General features: G+C 35.2%; 1 pseudogene; it reads right to left on the bottom strand.

Annotated features, from left to right (window-relative positions):
- Positions 1–3,771: 3,771 nt before the first annotated feature.
- On the bottom strand, positions 3,772–4,427 carry LOC102890393 (annotated as a pseudogene).
- Positions 4,428–7,153: the final 2,726 nt, after the last annotated feature.

Genomic DNA, 7,153 nt, shown 5'->3' with positions numbered 1-7,153 from the left:
CACATTATTGTTCTCTCTCTTGGTTTCTAAGATGTCTCTCTTTCCTGGATTTCCCTCATTTTCTCTGATATTTTCTTGTTTTCCCTTTCTGGAATTTCTCCTTTTGCCTACCCCTTGAATATGTGCCCCAACTATATTTATAGGCTTCTACTCTTAATGCCTTGTCTTTTCCTTTTATATGCATTCCTTCAGAAATATAATTAAATAAATGTTTATCGAGTGCCTACTATATGGCAGACAACGTACAAGGAACTGGGAACAAAAGGTAAAAGGCAAAAGACTCTGGCTTCAAAGACTTTAGCTCTTCACAAATTTGACAATCACTTGTATTTAGTTCCTCGCCTCTGTAGTCCCAACCCCAAATCGTACACTGAACATCTCTGCTTGGAAGTACCGTAGGCACTGCATACCCAATGCAGAAAAATGCTGCACTCATTATCTTTCCCTGTAAACCTACTCTTTGTGTTTCAGTTCTCTATTAAGTGGCATTATCCAAAGGTTCTACGTTAGTGAGTTTGTCTTCCTCTCTGTACCTCTCAGTTGCCATTTCCTGTTTATTCTGCCTCTGATATGTTTCTCAGGTCCATTTCCTTATCTCCATTTCCACTGTCTTCGCTGGCTCTCCCCTAAACAGGTATAGGAGCCTCTTAATTGTGTCCTTGCTTTCAGGCTGTCACATGACTGCAGAGTTGCCTTTCTGCTCACACTTTTCTGCATCTCGTTCTCTTGCTTACTTTCAGTATAGCCCATAATCCTTCCATATGTGGTCCTAACTACTCTTGTCCCCCACCATTTTCACTCATGCACTCATGCCCTAGCAGCAACAGACTAGACAGAATTTCTCATGCATTTCCATGTCTTGCCCCGTCTTGGTGCCTCTGTTGATTTCTGAGACAGATTTTTTTCCTCCATCTTTGTTTGACCATCAACCTTGAAGACTTAGATTCTTTTTCTGTGAAGATCCTTTATTTGTGGAGCTATCTCCACATTTCCCAGGGAGCAGTCTCCATATGTATCAATTCTTTGTTCATATTTCCCTTACATCACTTTTCACATTTTTTTTTTTAAATTCCCAGGAACCTATTCAATATCTGGCACAGAACACATGATCAGTTCTTATTTTTATTTTATTTTATTTTTGGTGGCTGCTGAATAAGCAAAATGAAATTTATCACACTTTTATATCTAAGCCTCTGTTTCTTTGTGACCCTTAACAACTTATTTTAGCTTTAGCAAAAGATTGGATTGTTGAACAGTTGATATATTTAATTGATATAAATGCAAATATGTAAGCTTTGACTTGCTGACTTTACATTTAGCTAGGCATTACATCTTAGTTCAAAAAGAGAATTAATTTTTTTCATATTTCTAGGTTTTTCTTTCTCAAGATATATTCTGAGGAGTTGCACCTAAAAAATTAAGACAGTACAGTTGGCTCACATGTTTTCAGCAGCTGAGTTAAAGGAACTGAAAACATTTTGAGATTTTGCAAAGCATGATTGCTTTAGAGTCTATGCCTACATTCTTAATATTTATACTGTAAGGAAGAAAATACTGAATAACGATATGATTTTCTTTTCTTCATAGGTTATTGGGAATAATTGGGAAGGCATATTATTTATTATTCTTATTCTGTGTATTTATTCATAAGGTGGTTATATAACCTATTATCACCATTTTTCATGGTAAGATTATTGAATCCAGTTATCATGTGAAGCTTTGGGATTTCCTTTTAAGTTCTAGGTATTTGAGGGTGAAACATGCGTAAGTTTATTATTGCTGCAGTCTGCTCTAGGAGTACATTTCTAGTAATCTGATTGTCTCCACAGGGTGGATTTTGCAGATACACTTCAACTTATTTACAGCTCAAAATGACATGAGTGCTGGAGGACATTACAGATTTAGTAATGCTATTGGTGTGTTAGGTTATAAGTGGGTATTTTCCCAGGTTCTTCTCGGACTTAATAATTATTTCCAAGGGATTTTTCTTTTGCATTGTGTAATCTAAGATTGTTAAGAAGCCGAGCAAAAGAAGATTTAGAATTCTCTTTGACTACACATTTAAATATAAAATCACTCAGTATACAGTAAAAATGGCAATAAAAATTGAGGAAATTATTAAACTGACTCCAAACATTAACTGTTTTTAGAGGTTTGGGTGGTGTAGGGGGATCTATCAAAGATGGTACTATTAAAAAACAAATATTTTAAATATCTTTTTCTCTTAGCAAGTATATACTATGTTATGACACTTTAACTATTACTCAATAATTGCATAATATGTGAGACAAATCAAACTTAAATCTGTAGTGATCAGAGAAATGATCTACCTTTCAGTAGCTTCAGCGCTTTGTAGTTGCCTAGGTGGTTTTAATCTCCTTTTGTCTTTACTGATTTAGCCCCATCTGCTGGAGTCTTCATAACTCCTGCTCAGTGATGAAGGATGGCAGCAAGTGTTCCTGACTCCAGGATATTTCTGTTACCCTCAGGCTAGGTTAGGTACCTGCATATTGCATATCTTTATCACAGTATTTTTTCTATTCCATGTTTATAACTATCTGTGCATATGTCAGTTTCCACCATTAGATTATGAGCTCCTTGAGATCAAAGGCTGTTATTTACTCATCTCTGCCTAACATTGTGTCTTCATTGTAGTAGTAAATACTGTATGAATGTTTGTATAATGAATAAATGAAGCCAACTTTCAGGGACTAGAATGTTCATTGCTGTGCAGTACCATTGAAAGCTCTTATTTTGAAAAACTGGATTAAATACAATATCACCTAAGTTTCACGAACAGATATGAATCACTGCATTAAACTACTGTATTTAATATATTTCTAAAATAAAAACAATATTTCTTGTCCTGTAGTTATTTAAAGGGTATATTTTTTAAATAGGAAGTAGATGTTTTTAAAAGGGTAGAGAAAGTCATAAGTGTAAATCGCTTACCAATATAATCTCTTGAGTTCATATTTAATAAAGATAAGTTACTCAATCAGCAATCCATGTGCGAGGGTATTTGTACATAAATCACTTAGTTTGGCTTGGATCTAACATTGATGGGACATAATTGATCTTTAATATTTTTATGAAGAATCACAGACTGTGAAATTAAAGGTGATTGTATTGTCTAACTTTGCCTTTCCTTCAAGCAGGCACCTGTTTTCATGGTAGTGGAAATGTTGTTTTATATGTATTATTGACCAGTTCATCAATTAACTCTGTCTCACAATAATTAATACCATTTTACTTTCTACTTTATATCAGGAAAATCTACCAGAGTTTCCTAACTTGATATACTATGAACTATGTTTTTTTTCCACCCCCCAAAAATGTTTAGGGCAGGCATTAAAACCTATTTATTTTGTTTTCTAGCTCATAATTTGATAAACCTGCTTGTCATTTAAACTTTTGTTTGCACAGTGTTGTTGTGTGTGATGAATTGGAATATTCACTGAGCCAATTTTATTTACTTTTCTCAATCTAGAACAAACTGTCCCTTTAAATTTTATTTTCTTTTTTTCTCTTTGTTTTATTATTTTTTAGGACACTATTTTTCATCAGCTTTACTTCCATTTTCTGTTTAAGAGTCTGTGGAAGATCAGCTTAAGATCTTGGTTGTTCCTACCCATTCAGTGGCCTGAGCAGTGAGAAATGTGGACAAGCCTTCAATAGGGAACAGCTGGATAGGCACAGAGGGCATCTGTACCTTCCAATCAGTCTGTGACCTCGGCTTGAAGAGTCTTAAATTTTGGGAGCTAGAATAGCTCATTCACCCTGAAGTTCCTCCTTGGTTATAGCCTTTTCAGCAGTGGCCTGCTCTTCCTCTTCAACCTCTTCAGGATCCCTGTAGAAGTAGAGATCAGGCTTGGCCTCTCATGGTTGCTTACAGGAGATGGTGCCACGCATGTACAGAACTTCCCAGGCCAGCATTCACCACCTCAGACCCACTGAGTGAGTTCCCTTGTGTTGTACTGGGTGGCAATGTCCACATAGCTCAAAAGAGAGTCTTTGTTTCATAAAGAAATGGTAGGTAGGTTAACAGAAGACACCTCTATGAGAGGCTGGTGGTCAGCCCTAGGATCAGAAACCACTGAAAGGTATGGCTCTCAGAAGGCTGCCAGGATCTGGTTACTGAAGGTCCCAGGAGTGAAGCGGCCAGCAATCGGAGTGGCTTCAAATTTCAGCACAGCTCACTGGCCAGTGTCCTTGGAGGATATAATATTGACATCAGCCAGGTTTTCAATGGCAATGATGGTGTAAGCTGGCAGCAGAAGCTTCTCCCAGGTTCTCTTCAGATTTATGCCATCACTTTTCTTTTTGCATGAGAAAGCAAGGTGGGTGCCACCTAAGTGGGTTCCTGCTGCAAGGAATTTAAGGACATCCTACTCCTTCATTTGTAGGACATCAAGGGCTTTAGACATTATGAAAGTTCTTTAAGGAACAAAAACTAATTTTGTTACTGCCCTATTAAAAACCCTTCAGTGATCTGTGCCTACTTCTCCAGACTCAATTTTTATCCTTCTTTACCTTGCACATTACACAGTTTACAGTTACATTGAATTTCTCTTTGTTCTTCAAGTAGAATATGCCTCCTCCTTAACTCTAGAGTTTTATGAGTTTGTTCCTTTGTACCAAACACTTTCACCCTTCTTTGCTAAGTTAATTTCAATTATTCCTTCACTTAAGTCGCAGTGAAAATATATTTCCCTCAGGGAGATCTTAACAGGAATCTAAACAGGTTAGGTCCCTCTCTTTCCTGGTCCTGCGTACCTTGTACTTTACCTATCATTATATTTGTTCCAAGGGTTATTATTTTGTATTTCTTCCCTGATAGGTTATCATCTCCATTATGGTAGAGACTCTGTTTTGTTTGCCATTTGATCACTAATATCTAGTGCATGGAATAGTAGATTTCCAATAAATATTTCCTAAATGAGTGAGTGAATTAGTGCTGAAAGTTTTTAAGAATGATAGCATAGTTGCTTTGGAAAACAGTCTAGCAGTTTAACTCAAAAGGTTAAATTGAGAGTTGCCATATAACCGAGCAATTGCAGTACTGTGCGTGTACCCAAGAGAAATGAAAACACAACCCACACAAAAACTTGTATATAAAACTTATAGCAGCATATTATAATCATAGTAGCTAAAAAGTGGAAACAACTCAAATCTCCATCAACTGGTGAAATAAAATATGGTATATCTATACAATAGAATATTATTTGGCAATAGTAAGAAATGAGGTACTGATACATGCTACAATATGGATGAACCTCAAAAACATGCTCAGTGAAAGAAACCAATCAGAAAAGATCACGAATTTTATGATTTATGTGAAATGTCCAGCAGAGACAAATTTATAGAGGAAAAAAAGATATGTTAGTGATTGCCTAGAATTCAAGAAGTTGGAAGAAATGAGGAGAGACTACTAATGATTGTGGGGGTTTCATATGTCTAATCTGTGTGCCCTCTTTGGAGCAGCGTCTGTTCAGGTCTTCTACCCATTTTTAAATAGGTTTGTTTTTTTGGTGTTGAACTGTATGAATTTTTAATAAATTTTGGATATTAATCCCTTATCAGATGTATCATTGGCGAATATCTTCTTTCATTCAGTAGGCTGTCTTTTCATTTTGTTGACAGTTTCTTTTGCCGTGCTAAAACTTTTTAGTTTGAGGTAGACCCATTTGTTTATTCTTTTGTTTCCCTTGCCTGAGAAGATATATCAGAAAAAATATTACTAAGAGCAATGTCAGAGAGTTTACTGCCTATGTTTTCTTCTAGGAGTTATATGGTTTCAGGTCTTACATTTAAGTCTTTAATCTATTTTGAGTTTATTCTTGTATATGGTATAAGAAGGTGGTCCAGTTTTATTTTGTACATCTATCTGTTCAATTTTCCCAACGCTATTTATTGAATAGACTGTCTTTATCTCATTGTATATTTTTGCCGCCTTTGTCATATTAATTGACCATATAGGTGTGGGTTTATTTCTGGGTTCTCTATTATATTCCATTGGTTTATATGTTTGTTTTATGCCAGTACCATGCTGTTTTGATTACTTTATCCTGTAGTATAGTTTGGTATTAGGTAGTGTGTTACCTCCACCTTCGTTCTTCTTTCTCAAGATCGCTAGCGTTATTTGGGGTCTTTTGTGGTTCCATATAAATTTTAGAATTATTTGTTCTAGTTCTGCAAAAAATGTCATTGGTATTTTATTAGGGATTGCATTGAATCTTTAGAGTACCTTGTGTAGTATGGACATTTTAACTATGTTAATTCTTCCTATCCAATGACATGGTACATGCTTCCATTTATTTGTATCTCCTTTAGTTTCTTTCTTCACCATCTTTTAGTTTTCTGAGTACAGGTCTTTTACTTCCTTGGTTGAATTTATTCCTAGATATTTTGTTTTATTTTTCGATGCAGTTGTAAATGGGATTGTTTACTTTAGTTCTCTTTCTGATAGTTCATTATTGTTGTATAAAGACGAAACTGATTTCTGAATATTAATTTTGTATCCTGCCATTTTACTGAATTCATTTATCAGTTCTAAAAGTTTTTTAGTGTAATCTTTAGAATTCTCTACATATAGTGTCATCTCATCTGCAAATAAAGACAGTTTTACTTCTTCCTTTCCAATTTGAATGCCTTTTATTTCTTTTCCTTGCCTGATTGCTGTGGCTGGAACTTCCAATACTATGTTGAAAGTGGATATCCTTGTCTGTTCCTGATCATAAGGAGAATGTTTTTAGCTTTTCCCTGTTTAGTATGATGTTAGCTTTGGGTTAATCATATATGATTTTTATTACATTGAGATATGTTTTCTCTATTCCCACTTTGTTGAGAGTTTTTATCATAAATTGATGCTTTTTCTTCATCTGTTGATATGATCATAGGATTTTTATCTTTCATTTTGTTTTTGTGTTGTATCATGTTAATTGATCTGTGGTTGTTGAACCAACCTTGCATCCCCGGAATAAATCCCACTTGATTGTGGTGTATGATATGTTTAATGTATCACTGAATTTGGTTTGCTAATACTTTGCCAAAGAGTTTTGCATCTGTGTTCATCAGGGATATTGACACATAATTTTCTTTTTTGCAATGTCTTTGTCTGGCTTTGGAGTCAGGGTAATGGTGGCCTCATATA

This window comes from Pteropus alecto, unplaced genomic scaffold, assembly GCF_000325575.1.
Source record: "Pteropus alecto unplaced genomic scaffold, ASM32557v1 scaffold7, whole genome shotgun sequence".
In the NCBI taxonomy this organism is placed as follows: Eukaryota; Metazoa; Chordata; class Mammalia; order Chiroptera; family Pteropodidae; genus Pteropus; species Pteropus alecto.
The sequence above is the reverse complement of the archived record's forward strand: the minus strand, read 5'-3'. Positions and strand labels throughout refer to the sequence as shown.